Below are 18129 nucleotides of genomic sequence, written 5' to 3'. Positions count from 1 at the left end.
CTACATTCCTAACCTTACGAATAACCTTAGACCCTCCCAACACTGGCTTGCTCACTATTCTAACAGTGAAGCATGAAAGAACTAGCAAGGCAGCATTTAATTTTTATGCACCAAAAATCTGGAATACTCAAGGCCAAGAGAGTTGAACAATTCAGAAAGCTACTAAAATTAAGCTGTTTAATTTTAATTTTGTAAGAAATTGCTAGCCTCATTAGCATTCCGATGTGGTGGTTGTCATGGTGATTAGCTCTTATTATAAAATGAACTTTTTCATTTCCCATTTTATAGGCTGGTCACTAGTCACTCCTTTGTGTGTTATTTTTTTTTTTACTGCCACCTAATGGTGACACTGTGTGTCACAGCCAACTGGCTATAGTAGCTAGAAAGTATCTGCAATGTTTGGAAGATGGAGAAATATCCATAAGAATATCCTGTTACTGGTGACACATATATATATTGTAAAATGTCCAGATGGTGCTGGGTGTTTTGGCTCTAGAGATTATATACAGTATATTGTTCAGCATCTCATCAGTTGGATTTTTTGTTTTCCTCTTTTCCACCCTGCCTGACTAAATGATTTGCTGTTATGGTGAACTGTGTTTCTCATTTCTACTCTTTTATTCAGTCTTTTATAATCCTTTCTTTTACTTATTTTCTTCTTTCTTTTGGTAACTTTGTTCAGCTATTACTATTGTAGACTGCGGTGGGCTGGCGCCCTGCCCGGGGTTTGTTCCCTGCCTTGCGCCCTGTGTCGGCTGGGATTGGCTCCAGTAGAACCCGTGACCCTGTAGTTAGGGTATAGCGGGTTGGATAATGAATGGATAGATGGATACTATTGTAGAACACTTCGAGCTACTTTTGTGTATGAAAATGTGCTCTGTAATAAATGTGTTTAAATATTGTTGTTAAAAATGTGTTCTAGAGATGCTTCTAGAGAAGCTAAAGCCCTAGTCTATGGTGAATTGAAATAAATTCTCAGTTCTTGGGTGATGCCCTAAACTTTCAAGGAGTCAGCGGAGAACATAATAAGTTAAAATCTGGATGGGGTCTGCCAATGATTATTTCCTTGCTTGGTTTGTTAAGCCATTTAGGTTGAGCTTAATTGGGGCTCTAATCAGGGCTTTTGTCCTCGTTGCCTCACCCACTTACTAGTGGCTCTAGTTAACATTTATTCTTGTGCACTTACTATACACAGTGGGTGTGGCTTATGGAATTTTGCCTTGAGGCAGGAGTCAAGCTTTTTCTTTCTGTATATCAATAATAGTTTAAGTTCTGTTTGCTTTGTGTTTTTTTTTTGTTTTGTTTCTTCTTCTAATTCTATGCTTCGAGCCATTGCTCCATTAGCCTATTTGTGGCTGAAACTTTTTTGTTAAAGCTGTTTGCTCTCTTTTGTAATTGCAAAAGCTCTGCTTTCAAGCTTGCAGGTTTTGCCTGTGTAGCACTTCCCAGTGCTGGCTAGCTTGGCATTGAGGCTTTATGGGCTTAGCTTATGTTTGGTGGTTGCTTTTATTTGTATTAGTTAAAGCTTTATTTCCTGACTTTGCAGGGTTTCTGTCTTTTTCAATTTAAAGAAAATCCCAAGCCTTCTCTAAATTAATTAATTATTGTTGGGTTAATTCCCAGTTACATTCCTGTGAAGAATAGCGATTAACATTGTAATCTGAGTAGAACAAAACCTAACAAATATTTTATGAAAAAGAAATGCTTATATGTGAAATGAAGTCGTTAAATACTTATTGACTCGTTGTTTAATTATCTTTAGGTCATTTTCTTTATTTAGTGATCATTAATGACCTTATTGACTTCTTTTTATTAGCTACTTCATTAAACAATAGTTAATTATATTATTGATTTCATTATTAATCAGTGATATGTCTTTATTTGTTAAGCATTACAATCATGAAATAATTCACTAAATAAATATAAATAAATGGTGGCACAGTGGTAAAAGCAAGTAGTGCAGAAAGGCAACCAGAGTTTATGTCCCAGGTCTTCCCATGTTCTACATATGTCTATGTGGGTTTCTTCCGGGTTCTCCGATTTCCTCCCACTGTCCAAAGAATTTCAGGTTAGGCGAACTGGTAGCCCTTGTGTGTGTGTTTGCCCTGTGATTGACTAACACCCTATCCAAGGTTTGTTCCTGCATTGTGCCATATGTTAGTTGGGACAGGATTCTATCCCATGAATTAAGTGGGTTAGAAAATGACATGACATATAATTACACTTAGTCTTGTCATCCAAATATACTGCTTGAACAGATATCAAAATGAATAAATGTTGGCACACTAAGCGATAGGATAATCTGTTTTCCCATGGGTCAGAGCTGTTAACCATATACCCAGCATTTGGGAAGGCTGAGTATTGGTCTTTAAACGTGACTTAGATAATAAAGTCAGATGACCTGAGTGGACAGAAGACAAAATAAAAAACAAAATCTTTAGCCTCTACTGGGTATTCTACCTAACATGCTTTTTAGTAGTTCTTTATTGTTTTTTGTTAGACTCCGTGTTAAGGCTATGTGACAATAGAAATCTTTTCCAGTGATTTTTAGTTGTAGCCTTACATAATCTGAGGCAGTCAGTGATCATCTAATGTCACATAACCAATGACTGTGACCAACTAGTATGCAACTGGCTAGGATAAAATCAAACAGGTTATGTAGTATATTACAAGTCTGAACTTTTGGGGATTCCGTAGTAATAAGGATTCATGGGTATTGGGGAGCTATTAGGAAGATGGCAGTAATAATAAGATGGTGTAATGTGTACTCAGAAACATTCTGAGTAAAGGATCTGTTAAAGTTTATCAGTTTGAACCTGTCTCCGTTTTCTTCCTTTTTATGAGTACAATATTATTGCCTACAGATATAACAGGTTAGAACTGCATAGAATGTAGCAATGAGGAATAAATAACAAGTGTGTTTTGAACCTCACAAATAGAAGAGAATCTCATCTGTCTGATGTCTCCTGTTTTATGTACCAAAAGAGAATGGAAAAAAAAAACAATAAAGGGCAAAGATTGCTGTACTTGCTGTAGCTGTTAACTCGTTGCACATTGTGTTAGGCTGCATTCTGTTGCCTCTCAGAAAAAGGGGTGAACACGATTGTGCTTGAAGATCGGAGCTCAGTCAAAAAATGTGACATGGGCTGCGATTTTCAGTTGTATAATTTTTCATAGTGCTGTGACAAGATCAGTGACTGCAATCAGCAAATCTCACAAACTCCCACAATAAAAAGTCATGCAATGTGACATCATCTATAGAGGATTCAATGCAAAGGATCTCCTGACCAGTTGTGGTATCTGTGGTCTAATTGTTGGATGTAACCTTTCACGGATTAAAATAAGAAAAAGATTAGAATGAAGGGTCTAAACTTCTTCATAAATCTTCTGCAATTGTTTGCAAAATCAAATCAATCTATGAAATTAAATGAAAATATGTGTGAATGAACCATTTCATAACTGGTTCAGCCTAATTTTTTACCTTTATAAATCTAAAAATTAAACTGAATTCCCTCTAATGTAGCAACAGAGAGCAATCTCTCTAAGGGTAGTAAACTACCAGAAAGAGTAATGTAAAGAGCAGCAAATTAATTTGCTACTCAGCATTAAATTGTTTTCAGAAGCAGGAAGATGATGAGACCCACCATTCAGTGTGGCAAAGCTCTGAGTGCTATGGAAACCTGAAGTGGACTTGCCTGGTTCTTCAGAGGAGTTGCCGCAGAGACTTGAAATCTGAAATCCAGGATCTTGAATGCAGACTGCAGCATCAGAACATGGAGGAAGACAGCTGAGAGACTGCCACCTCTGCAGCTCCACCACTGCTTCTTCAGCTGCTAAAATCCAATGGCCTGGATGTGTAGACGCTGACAGAGCTTCAGGATCATTGAGCTGGGAAAAAACATGATAGATCAAGATGCCTCTGACCCCCAGATGAGCTGATGAAGCAGAGTTTGTAGTAAATCTGTATAGACAAATGAAAAGGCAGATTGTATAGGCAGATTGTATAGATCCAGACAAGGAGATTCACCTGCTTACTTATAATTCACACATCACTGCAAAAAAAGACAGAGCTTCACACATCTGCACCGCATGACAGTGCAGAACTTAACATCCCTGCTGTGCCATCTGACAACAATGCTCAAAACTCCTGATGATGTGCTTTTGTCGTCAAGTGCATGACCAAAACAAATTGAAGATCACTCCACTGTTTCAAAGTTCTGCAGCCGCTTCAAGAAGTTGAAAGTAGTTGCTGAAGTGAGTGATCTTGAAGGACAGCTAAGGAATAAGTCACCCATAGTATAAGCTGGCAATCCATCCTGCAAATAAGCAGCTTCAGAGGCAAATGAAGGGGACCATTTAAAGACAACAAGCCTGCCAAAGTTTGGAACAGCATGCCATCTAGTGCAGTGGTCCTTTTAAAGATAGTAAGCTGCCTAAAATGCAAAATATAAAGAGGTAAAAATCCATATTGGCACTTGATGCCCACGCTGTAATATATACTGGACATGAACATTAGATATAGAAAGGATGAAAAAAGCATTCAGACCCCTTCACTTTCTGCATACTTTGTGTTGTGGAATTAATTTTAAATGGATAAATTTACCATTTTTGCCCACATATCTACACTCATTAACCCATAATAACAAACCAATAATTTGTTCTTAAAAAGGTTTGAAAATGACAAAAAATCAAAAGCTGAAATTTCTCATTCATTATGTATTCAGACCCTTAGTTTAGTATTTTGTAGAATCCTCTTTTACAGTAATTACAGCTCTAAGTCTTCTTGAGTAAATCTCTACAAGCTTTTCACATCTAGATTTGTGAAGTTTATCCCAAGCTCCATTAGATTGGAGGGAAAGTGTCTGTAAACTTCTGTCTTCAGCTGTCTCTCCACAGATGTTCCGTGGAGTTTAAGTCTGAGATTTGGCTGGGTCACTCAGAAACAGTCAAAGTCTTGTCCCAAAGCCACTGCCACATTGTCTTGGCTATAAGCTTTGGCTCAATGGCCCATTCTGAAGTAGTGTGTGTTTTGGAGTAGGTTTTTTTTCCAAGGACCTGTCTATATTTGACTGCAATCATTCTTGCTTCAATTCTAACAAGTCTCCCTGTCTTTGCAACTGAGTAGTACCATCATAGCATGATGCTGCTACCACCATGCTTCAAAGTTTGGATGGTATTAGGCAAGTGATGAGCAGTGCCTTATCCTCACCAGACATAGAGCTTCAAATTCTGTCAAAAGAGATCAAGTTTTGTCTTATCAGACCAGAGAAACTTCTCCTCATGCTATCAGAGTAATTTGGATGCTATCTGACAAACTGTAACCGGGAATTAGCTATCCCACCATAAAGACAAGATTAATGGAGTGCTGCCAAGGTGGTCATCGTTCAGACAGTTTTTTCACATTTCAGCACAGAACGTCTAAAGCTTGGTTAGAGTAACCATTGGATTCATGACCAAGGTGCTTCTTGCCTTGATACTTTGTTTGGCCATACAACCAACTGAAGGAAGAGTCATGGCATTTCAAAATTATTGAGGCCATTGTGCTCCTGGAGCCACTCAAAAATTTAGAAATTATTTTACACCCTAGCCCTGATCTTTGGCTTATTATAAGGTTGTCATGGAGGTTCCTTAGACTTTATAGCTTGGTTTCTGTCATGATATTCAGATGTGTATTGTGGAACCTTATACATGCAGATGTGTACCATTGTAAACTATGTCCTATTTAACTAAATTTCCGACAGGTTGACTCCAATAAAGTTCTACATGAATCACATGGATAATTAAAGCAAACAGGGTGCACCAAACCACAATTTGGGATGCCACAGCAAAGTGTCTCAATACTTACTGTATATAAATGAGAGATTTTAGGTTTTGATTTTTAATTAATTTGCAAGCCTTTCTGAAAACATAACTTTACTTTGTCATTATGGATTATTGAATGCCGTTTGATGGGCAAAAATAGCAGATGTATCAATTTTTATGTATCATAGTTTACTTGTGGGACCGATTTATTTGCGAGAATACGAAAGAGATGCAGCAGGCCAAGGGGATTTGGGGCAGGGATCTCCTCACTCATGTGGCAGCCTTGGGGTGTTCCTTACCTCTGCTTAGCTATCAAATGAGAGAACTACTTAATGGATTTAGAGCTGTTTTTTTTTTATAATTTGCTTGAACATTTGGGTTGATTTTGCAACTTCTCTCATCGCACTAAGAATCATAGTTTGCTTGCGGGAGTGAAATATTTACACTAATCCAAGACACAGGCAGCGGACCGAAGGGAGGGGGAAGCATGACGTCAGAAGTGGGGAGCAGGGCAGGGCTCTCCTGACTGTCCTTTTTCACTAATATGCGGGTGACGACCCGGCCGGGACGCCTTAAGGAACTGGAAGAGGGCGTGCGCCTACTTGGGATCACGTGGGGGGCGCCATCCTGGTTGCTTTGGGGGCCACAGGTTAAGGGCTTGGAAGCCCAACCCTGTAGGGGCCCGTGGTCACCGCCAGGGGGCGCCCCGATGCCTTGGTAGCCCTGGACCTCAGCACTTCCACCACACCAGGAAGTGCTGGCGGGAAGAGAAGCAGGGACACCCAGAGTGCTTCCGGGAGGACAGCTGGCACTTCCGCCACACTGGGGCATGTCGGCGGGTGATTGCCGGGGAGCACCTGGAGCACATCCGGGTTTGGATAAAAGGGGCCGCCTCCCTTCATTCGAGGCTAGAGTCGGGTGGAAGCAGGACGAAGCAGAGGAGAGGGTGGAGGCGGCCTGAAGAAGAAGGCATTGTGTGGCCAGGACTTTGTGGGGTTTGTGTGTGCACTGATTTCGACTTTGTATATATTGTAAATAAATGTGTGCCGGTGGAAAAACAACATGTCTGCCTGTCTGTGCCCGGGTTCCCTTCACAATATACAGTACAGGCCAAAAGTTTGGACACACCTCCTTATTCAATGTGTTTTCTTTATTTTCATGACCATTTATATTGGTAGATTCTCACTGAAGGCATCAAAACTATGAATGAACACATGTGGAGTTATGTACTTAACAAAAAAAGGAGAAATAACTGAAAACATGTTTTATATTCTAGTTTCTTCAAAATAGCCAGCCTTTGCTCTGATTACTGCTTTGCACACTCTTGGCATTCTCTCGATGAGCTTCAACAGGTAGTCACCTGAAATAAAACCATTGATGCCTTCAGTGAGAATCTACCAATGTAAATGGTCATGAAAATAAAGAAAACACATTGAACGATGAGGTGTGTCCAAACATTTGGCCTGTACTGTATATATATATATATATATATATATTTATATACAGTATATATATATATATATACTGTAAATGTTCGAAGCGCCACGTGAGATGCGGCACAGCAGCAGCAACAAGCCAGCAGCTGATCGAGCAAAGAGGAGGTAAAAAAACACCTGCAATTGTTTCACTGTTTAAGAGGGAGTTTTGAAGGAGCGACAGCCTCTTTACAAGACGAGTGGCAGACTGGCCGCAACTGGGGGTTGGGTGCAGAAGGCTTGCCCCCTAATATATATATATATATATATATATATATAGTGTATATATATATACAGTGGAACCTCGAGATACGAGTTTAATTCGTTCCAGCACTGAGCTTGTATAGCAAATTTCTCGTATCTAGAACAAACTTCCCCATTGAAAATAATGGAAATCCAGTTAATCCGTTCCACACCCCCAAAAATAGCAACATAAAAATCAATTTTCCTAACAAATAACACTGATAAGTAATATATACAAGTGGAACCTCGGTTTGCGAGTTTACAAGTGTTTTGCAAGACGAGCTAAATTTTTTAATTAATTTTGACTTGATAAAACGAGCGATGTCTTGCAATATGAGTAGTATGGATACACTTTGTCTGCTGAGTGTCATGTGATCATAACTGAGCTGATAGTTCTCTCTCGTGTGCGTCTCTCTCTCCTTATCTCTTTCGCTCGCGCACGCGTCTCTCTCTCTCTCCTTATCTCTCTCGCTCGCTCGCCTCTCTCTCTCTCCTTATCTTTCTCACTCGCGCGCACGCGCGTGCCTCTCTCTCTCTCTCTCCTCTTGAGGGTAGAGAAAAGCCAAGCAAAATTGACACCTTTTATAGCCAATAAAAGGTGTCAATTTTGCTTGGCTTTTCTCTACATTCATAATGGCTAACACATGTCCGCGATATTTTTGGATACGCTTATACGGCGAACTGCTACAGCGAAACAATGAAATCACAAGCACACAAACGCATAGATCCTCATGCTACGGGACAAGAAGGAACACTGAGTGAACTGACGGGCTGGCAGCGTCAACTTGGGTGAATCCCCGAGTCGAGGCGGATCGGGAAACGCGTCACGCATAACCACAGCCTGGCTCGTGGCTCGTTACGTGAGCCAATGCTCATATTTAGATCCGAATTTTTCGCTCATACTTTCCTCGTATCTTGAATTTCTTGTATACACAGCTGTTCATATCTCGAGATTCCACTGTATATATATATATATTCACTGTTCAAAAAAGTTAGGGGAACTCTTAATCATCAAAGTCTAACAACAAGTCAATTAAGCTTCAGGGATATCAATCTGGTCAGTTAGTAAGCATAGGCGATTGTGAATCAACCTAACATGCTTTGGTGCAAATGAAAGTAACAACAGGTGCACTGGAGAGGCAACAGCAAAATGACTCCCAAAAAAGAAAACGTTTTACAGGTGGAGGCCACAGACAATTGCTCCCTCCTTATTCTTCATGACTGGTTCTTTTCTATTTTAGCATTTTGCTAGTGTCCTTGTCACTACTGGTAGCATAAGGCAGTACATTGAACCGATTAAGGTTAAACAAGTAGTCCAGCTCATTCAGGATGGTACATTCATACATGCCATTGCAAGAAGGTTTGCTGTGTCTGCCAGCACAGTCTCAAGAACATGGAGGAGATACCAGGAGAAGGATACCAGGAAATTACATGAGGAGAGCTGGAAAGCCCTGTAGAAGAGCATCAATCCAGCAGCAGGACTGCTATCTGCTCCTTTGTGAGAGGATGAACAGGAGGAGCCTGCAGAGCCCTATAACATGACCTCGAGCTGGATACGGGTATGCATATTTATAACCAAACTGTCAGAAACAGACTATATAAAGGGGGCATTATAGCCCAACATCCTCTAATAGGGCATTTGCTCACAGCCCATCACTATGCAGCTTGATTGGCATTAACTAGAGAATACCACAGTTGGCAGCTCTGCCACTGGTACCCCGTTCGCCTCACAGTTGAGGGCAGTTTAACAATGAGCACATGTGACAGACATGACAGAGTTTGGAGATGCCGAGGTGAATGTTATGCAGCCTGCAACATTATCCAGCATGACTGGTTAGTTGGTGGGTAAGTGATGGTCTGGGAATACATATCCTTGGACGGTCGCATAAACCTCTATGTGCTCAGCAATGATACCCTGACTGCTGTTAAATACTGGGATGGAATCCTCAGAACCATTTCCACACCTTACACTTGGGCTATGTTCTCTGGGTTCCTCCTGGTTCAGGACAATGCCCAGCCTCATGCAGCCAAAGTGTATAGGCAGTTCCTGGATGACAAAGACATTGATGCTATTGCCTGACCCTGCACATTCTCCAGACCTGAATCCAATTGAGAACCTCTGGGACATTATATATCAGTGCATCCGACACCACCAAGTAGCACCACAGAATGTCCAAGTGTTCAGTGATGGTTTTATCCTAGTCTGGGAAGAGATCCCCCAGGACACCATCCACTGTCTTATCATAAGCCCAGTTGTTGTCAAGAGTGCATACAGGCACGTGAGGGCCATACACACAACTGAGTCACATTATGAGTTGCCGTTCTGAAATTCATGCAACTTGAATCAGCCTGTGATTTCAGTTTTTGGCTTTGACTTTTGGCGAGATGTTGAATCCAGCCTCAATGGGTTGGTGATTTTAGTTTCCATTGACTGTTGTTGTATTGTTTTGTTCTCAACTAATTGCACAGTATAACTTGATGAATATTCCATTCATCAAGATGTGTGATTTAAGAGTTTTTATCCTTTTATCCTTATTTTTTTAAACAGTGCATATAGCAATAAACACATAACAGAAATGCAGATGTGTGTGGGTGTGTGTGTGTGTCACTGCATTCGGTGAGCGAGCATGTGTGCCATTTTCTTTATCCCAACCATTTGGCAACAATTAGATAATTTTTGGTATTTATTTTTTGTTGCCAGATTTTACACATGGCCAGGCATATGTTATTTGTCCTAGAGCAACCTCAGTAGCGAAAGTTAATGTAAAAGTTATAGATACAAGAAAACAAGGAAAGTCAGCTCCCAATGAAGAAAGTTTACTCAAAATATTGTGTGTATGCAGGTAATTTCTGCTTAAATATGTTATTTAATTCAATAACGAGTTATGTGAGCATTCAAGTATATATACAATGAACATTTAAGTTGCATGTGTACATGGGAGCATTTAAGTGTAGAAGTTATTAATCTGTTTTCTCATCTTTGCTTTGCAATTATAGCAATAAGCACTGTGTATCTGTCCCATATTCCAGCCTTCTTTGCAAAGACAGCAGGACATGCTCTTATAGTTAGTTAATATATTAATGAAAGCTATTAATTGCTCTTCTGGTTATTTATGTTCAAAGACATCTGCTGTTTTCTTCATGAACTAAATTACTCCAGCCTCTGGTTCTGAAATACTCTTTTTGACATTTTTCCGCTGGTAAGATCATTGACAATTGGTTTCTTCAAATACCTTATTGGTGTAAATTCTTTACAAAAAAAATCAACAGTTTAAGGTAAACTCTCCACAGTGATATGACTCCCCAGATTTCTCATTATGCACTATTGGATTAACTGAAATAAAGCATGTTAATTAAGAAAATGGATGAATGAATAGCTAGATGAATTAAGTGAGATTTGGATACTTCAGGAGTGCTGGGTTAAATTCAGAAATTAACGTTCAATTCACTATAGGTCATGTCTTTTCTTAAAGGGCTACCAAAATAAATGTCTAAATCACTGAGGGAAAAGTTCTATTTAATTTTAGATCAGACTAAACTAATACTACATAGAACATAGTACAGTAAAATGCACAAATTAAAGCTTAACACGTCATGTTTCCGCCTGATATTTTGTATATAGGTGAAAGATATTTAATGAAAAGCATGATCCTGGATGACTGTGTGCAGTTTTTAAAAATGAGAATGGTACAACATTTTTGCTGCACTCAACTACTAACTTAGTCACAGATTCTACTTACTATCAAAAAAGTAAGATCAGTTATTGTCACAAAATGAAATAAACATATTTGGAGAAAGAATTGCAAAAATACAAATTGGAACCCTGCTCACAGCCAACAAGGGCATGTACTATAGAAGGTTGTACTCCCAGACCTGGCTCAATACTGAGTTGGAGTTGGAGTACAGAAATTCAGCCCTGTCAGGGTCTTTGGGGACCACCAGAGGGAACTGTTAGGAGGACTGCTCTGGTTTCTGCACAACATAGAAGTGCTTCAGATGACTTGGACAGCAGACCTGAAGCAGTTTCTGAGTCTACTTTAAAAGAGAGTCCCCTACCTCATTTAAATCGAGTCAGAATCAGTCGGCAACACTCTGTTGGAGGAGGCAGGAGAATTGTGGCACATTTTGCTGGTGATTGTATGCAGATAGCATTTTCGATCAAATAAAAAGTCTTTATTTAAACCTGTAATTGTGTTTGGTATTTCTGTGTCTGTGGTTTGGGGCTCAGTGGCACCCCTAGTGGCTACTCACACTACTTGCACAGAGCTTGATTCTGCTCAGATAGAAGAATCCTGATCCACATAATCTTATTCTATGAGAAAGTGTTCTGTGAGAAAGTTCTATTTTATTTCAAATTGGAAATGATTCTGTCCAAAATATGGCAAGAATGTAGTTCATTAATGTAGTTCTAAAGTAAGAATGTTAAGACTGTACTGAGCCTTCCTATTTTTTTTTTGTTATCAAATTTTTATGAAGTAGATAGAAAATACAAGTTACAGTACATCTGACATAACCATGTAAAGATGAATACAAGCTAAAACATCAATTCTATGGTGCCCACCTCATCCCTCCCATCCCATAAACCCAAATTACACAATTTAATCACTAAAGAGAGAAAGCACAGCTGCACACAGGAAAAACTAAATGGTCAATATGTTAAGCTCCAATCCAGGTTAATTCTGAATAAGCATACTGTACATGATTACCACTTAGAAGTATTTGAGCCAGTAACACCTTCAAGTCTAGCAGTGTATAGCTTGAAAAGCATAATGCTGTAGAAAGAAAATTTCCCAAAGTTAAAGGATAGAAAGTTAATTTTGCAGCTATTGTGCCCAAACACAACCATATCCACTGGAAAGAAAAAAGAGGAAGACCAGATAGATCCAAAAGAGTAAATGGGATGTTATAGGAGAGGGCAGGAGAAAGAAACTACAACACAGTTTGCCAAAAGGCTGAAGCTTTAAGAGATCCCCAGTCCGTACGTGAAAATGTACTTGGAGATTTAAACTTTTCTGTTTTATCTGCTCTTATATTTCAATTGGAGAGACAATTTATTTAGTCCTCTCTTGTTGCAGAGGTCTATGCATCGGGAGAAGGCATGAGTGTTGTGTTCTGTTTTATGTAGTGTCTTCTGACCAAATGATTGTATTTGAGATTGTGAACACCAGGGGGTGCACAGCTCCCCAAACACCTGACAGAACAGACAGAGGCACGAGTTCCAGCACAACAAAGGCTTTATTCAGAGTGGGAAACGTTTTTCATTCATTACCTACCTATGCTGCACAGTACAATAAGAACCAAACAGCACACAGTCCTTTCTTCTCTTTTTTGTCTCTCTCTTTCTTCCACCTCCACTCCTCCCTCAAGCTTTGTCTGCTTCCTCCTGACTCTGGCTCCCCGAATAGTAGTAGCTGGCTCCTTTTATAGGATACCCAGAAAGGCTCCAGATGATCTTCTTCGAACAGGACTTCTGTGTGTGGCGGCAGTCCTGCTAAGGAGGGCTCAGTCATTCCCCTTGTGCATCCTGGTGGTGGCCACAGGCCATGGCAGTATTGAACCTCCATGCTCCAACCCCATGGCACTGTAGTAAGCCAGGGGGGCTGCCTTCTGCCGTCCTGGGGGAAGTATTGCCCCATGCAAGATCCTCCCCTGGTCCTTTCCTTAGGAAGGAGTCCCAGCTGTCCATCATATTATGTGTTTCTTTTTTATGAGTTTGTGGTTTGTTATTATGTTCATTAAAAAAAAAAAAAACAATTCAAACACAGGGGATCAATTTATATATAAGATACTGTTTAAAGGTTTTTTTTTTTTGATTAACACAAAACTGCTGAGTCTATTGAGGTCTACGTAAAACGACACAAATCAGAAAAGATTGGAAACTGATTGGAAAACTGAAAAAATGCAGTTTTTGCAGGGATTATTCATGTAAATAAAATATACAAATTTTTCAGAAAAATGAAAGTGGACCATTTTTTTTATATTAATAGGATTCTAGTATTTTCCAATCACAGGTATTCATACTTAAAAGCAAAGATAAGACTTGAGGCCGGTTGTGTTCAAATCACAATCAGGGAGGTCTAAAATATGTTAATTTTTTAACAACTCTAATTTTGAGCCCTGTTACAGTATTTTTTTCAAAGCTATATACAAAGAAAGTAACAAATGACTGGTGCCAGAGTTTACATCACTATAAAGCTGCAGTTATTGACAAGTCTAATCCTGACTGAGAAAAACAAGAGTACAGTTTATTTTCAGGGCCACCTATTGATTTCCAGATGGGACACATTCACTACATGAAATGTGACAGAAATACTTGCCACTATTATTTATTTATTACAAAAAGTTTGGTGACTTAAAGAGTGATGGTCTGATTACCTTTGTCAGCAAGAGAAGTGTACTGGGGCACTAGAAAGTGAATGATGAGTTCAAATCACTTGTTCTCTTCCTTGTTTTCTTCTTCCTGAGATTTGTGTATAAAGTGGAAATTTTAAATACCTTTTTGAAATTGAGACTGTTGTGATAGTTGTGATAGAAGGTACCATGTCAATATGAGCATTACTTCTAGTTGTACTTCAGCATTACTGACCAACAATCAGAATTGTGGAAAAAAAATCCAAGCTGAGCTATTCATCCCCAAACCTGAATGAATAAAATGTTGGCACTGCAGTCGGCATCCCCTCTTTCATTAATTAAACTGTGTTTGTTCTGGATTTAATTGGAAAATGTCTCAAGCAGAACTTAAAATTAGCCTGGCATTTACTCAATAATAGATTAAGTTACGCAAAGAAAATAAAGACCTACTCAGCCTCTGCAAGGAGGAAAAGACAGAAATACTTGCCAGCATTGCAACATGAGGCCAGGTTAGTTTTGACTGAAGGCAATCTGCCATATAACATTTGTCTTGTCAGCATTTTGTTGTCCTTATTTTGGGACTCCCTTTGGATTAGGGCATTCAAATTTTCTCAAATTTTTATGTCTCTAGCTGGCATGGATAATGTTAAAACTATGTAATCCTCCTTGCTTTAGTCAAAATAAAAAAGACCATTATTTTTTCTTTCAAGCAATCAATGACCAATTCACTTTATCTTTGACTCCTGATGTTTGATAAGATGAGGAGGTGATGAGCTGCTTCTGTAAAGGTACTAAATGAATGACCCATTCATTGAATTGAATTGGAAGGCAAACTACTTATTTAACTTAAAGGATTTACAGCTGAGATCCCCTGGTATATATATACAGGTAGTCCCCAGGTTACGTACATCTGACCTACGACTTACATACGGGGCTGCAGCTGCAACACATGTGCCTCAGTAACTACTGCTCCGTCATCTTCAGCCTGGGGATGCTGCAAGTGGTGGCTGGATGGAGGCTGGAGGGGGGTGATTTCTCTGCTCGCTCAGTGTAGTGTCCCTTGGGCGGCTCCCAGCGGCAAGCAGTTTCACTCCCCGCCCACCACACATGGCTGCCCCATTCGTTCTCGGTGGGTGGCTGGTAATGCTGCAAGCGGTGACCCGGTTGTGGCTGAACAGAGGCCATTGACGGTGAACGGGGCGGCGGGGTGTAGTATTGTAGTGTGCATCGGATGACTGCCTATTGAATGGGGGTCAATTCACTAACCACCTTTGGCTGCACCGTGTTCATTCTTGGTGGTCGAACGCTGCAGGCAGCATACTGTAGTGGAGATGACTGTGAGGTGGGCTGGTGAAGAACTGCCCGTCAATGTCCCCATTCATTCTTAATAGCAAGCCTGCAGACATGTTGATGACTGGTGCCTTCCTGCTGTGATAGCGTGTACAGTGCTGTGAAGAAGAGCTCATCTTAATCTTTTGTCTTCACCCTTCAACAATGTCTCTGAAACACAAATCTGATGCAAGTGCTGGTGATACAGTAAAGAAGAGAAAAACCATCACCATCGAAAATAAAGTAGAAATACAGTGAACCATAGTTTATCACGGTTAATCCGTTCCAGACTCTACCGTGATAAATGAATTTTCGCGAAGTAGGCTTCTTTATTTATAAATCGAATATTTTCGCAGTTAGAGTATAGAAAACCTGTTTACGACCTTCTAAATACGTTTTTTAACATTATAAGAGCCCTCTAGACATGAAATAACACCCTTTAGTCACCATTACACTCATATTACCCAATATATTAGACAAAATAAGAGAAAATAAGACATATTAGACGTTACAAATATCATATTACTAGGCGCACTCGTCTTTTAAGGCGACCGACTTTTATACTCAATTTTTGTGCGCTCCATGTGTACATCAGGCATGTAAGTGTAGGGAATGAGAACATCAAAGTGCCCATTCATAACATCTCCCGAAAACCTAAGTTTTTTTATCCCTTCAAGTGCCTGTCCAAAGTCGTACAATGTCAGCCCAAATCTGTACCGCTAAAGACGGAGTTTCATGCACTAAATAAGCTATAGATGAGAATAAGCAAACACCATCTCCCCTGATATTTACTACGCGGTGAGGCATTTGTACTCCATCAACATTAATTATTTCCAGAGACATCATTTTGTCTATTTTTCCAGCGCATCACGCACAAAAGCAAGGTGTGGCGGAAGTACTGGGCTCCAGGGTTCTTCAGGCACCAGAGCAGTTGCCCCCTCGTGGTCAGGAGGAGGCACCAGCCCTCCTTCAGTCCCCTCGGGCGTCCCGGCTGAGCTCCAGCCGACTGTGACATATATATATATATATATATATATATATATATATATATATATATATATATATATATATATATATATATATATAGTTAAAGAACAAGGCAAAGAGGAAGAAAATGGTTTGAGGATTTTTACCCTGTATACTGAAAATAACAAAGGCAAATGAAACACGTCTTTACAAATCGGAGTCCAGGACAGAACTGAATAACAGAGATTGACTGGATTCTTAAAATATGGCTAAAACAGGAAGTGGATAGATCAGGGGAACCAGAACAGGAAGTGAGGTCTTCAGTAGGTTGGTTCTGGAACGAATAGGGCATCATCAGTGATAGCCAGAAGTGATGTCATCAATGGGAGGAGTTGATGTTGACATCACTGGGAGGTACATTGTTCAGTGGGTCTGCAAATGGGACACAAGGAGAAAGGATCAGATAATGGTGCCAACCCCGGTCCAACTGAGTAATATCACTATTTGAGCCTATCAACCGTCTCCCATGTGCACATATGACTCTATCTATCTATCTATCTATCTATCTATCTATCTATCTATCTATCTATCTATCTATCTATCTATCTATCTATCTATCTATCTATCTATCTATCTATCTATCTATCTATCTATCTATCTATCTATCTGTGATTAAGCTAAGGTGACATCACACTACATAACTTTTCTAGTAGTTTTCAATTGCAAGATCCATTTACAAAATCTAAGCAAGCTGTGAACAGTTGTGGTGCACGCTGTGACTTCCAGTTGTATTGTGTGAAATTCCGTTTCATTATTCTGTGATGAGTCACAACAAAATCAGACTGATTTGATCCTGTCTTAATTTGTGCAAGAACAACAAAAGAGAACTCAACATGAAGAACAAGTTATAAATTGGAAAGAAAAACAAAGAAAGCCATTGTTTGTATGGTGTATGTTCACCATACCTTGAAAGTAACTGGCAGTAAAAATCTGGCAAGGTTTTTACCTCAACTTAGTACATTTTATGAAGAAGTACTTCTTGGATCCCATCCTGAAAGAACTTTCTATTAATTTTCCCTGATGTGCATGATGTCAATTGCTATTTAATTGAAACAAATCTGCCGCTTTAACTGTAACAGGGTCTTTTAGAATTATCCCTTCATATATCCTTCTCTGTTTAAGACTTTTAGCCCATGAGCTTGTCAGTATAGTGTGTGCCACACAGCTCAGAGGAGTACTTCTTTGCTGTTCTCGGCATAACTCCTAAATTCTTCTAAAATTGGCATGAAAACTACAAGTTTCAAAGCATGTTTAAAGTAAAAGCTTGCAGTAATGTCATATCTTCTTAATTTTAAGCATAATCTTCCAGATTCTTTGACAAATGCTTATTCACAAATCTGTACATAACAAGTGTGGTGAGAGGTAATGTGTTTGGGCAATGCAGAGTGCTCACTAGTGGGCTGGCTCCCTGTTCATGTTTTGATTTCTGCTTATTATCATGTTATAATAAATAATGATGGAAACAAGACTTGCATAGATGGTCAACCCTTCATCTCACACTAGCTGGAAGAATTAACACTGTTAAGATGAATATTCTTCCTAAGCTCCTTTTTATTTCAAAACATACCAATATACATTAATAAATCGTTCTTTAAGCAATTAGATTCAACAATAACCTCATTTATTTGGAATTCTAAACATCCACGCATCAAAAGAGACCCTACAAAGACAAAAGGCAGAAGGCGGCATGGCTCTACCTAACTTCCAGTTTTATTACTGGGCAAATATACAGTCGATAAGAACCTGGACACAAATAGAAGAACATACACAGGCATGGACCGCAATAGAAGTAAAATCCTGCAGTACTTCTTTGTATTCCTTGCTTTGTGCTCCAATAAACACACGTTATCGGCAATACACTAATAACCCAATTGTGCTCCACTCACTTAGAATCTGGAACCAA

Source organism: Polypterus senegalus, chromosome 2, assembly GCF_016835505.1.
Source record: "Polypterus senegalus isolate Bchr_013 chromosome 2, ASM1683550v1, whole genome shotgun sequence".
Lineage (NCBI taxonomy): Eukaryota > Metazoa > Chordata > Cladistia > Polypteriformes > Polypteridae > Polypterus > Polypterus senegalus.
The sequence above is the reverse complement of the archived record's forward strand: the minus strand, read 5'-3'. Positions refer to the sequence as shown.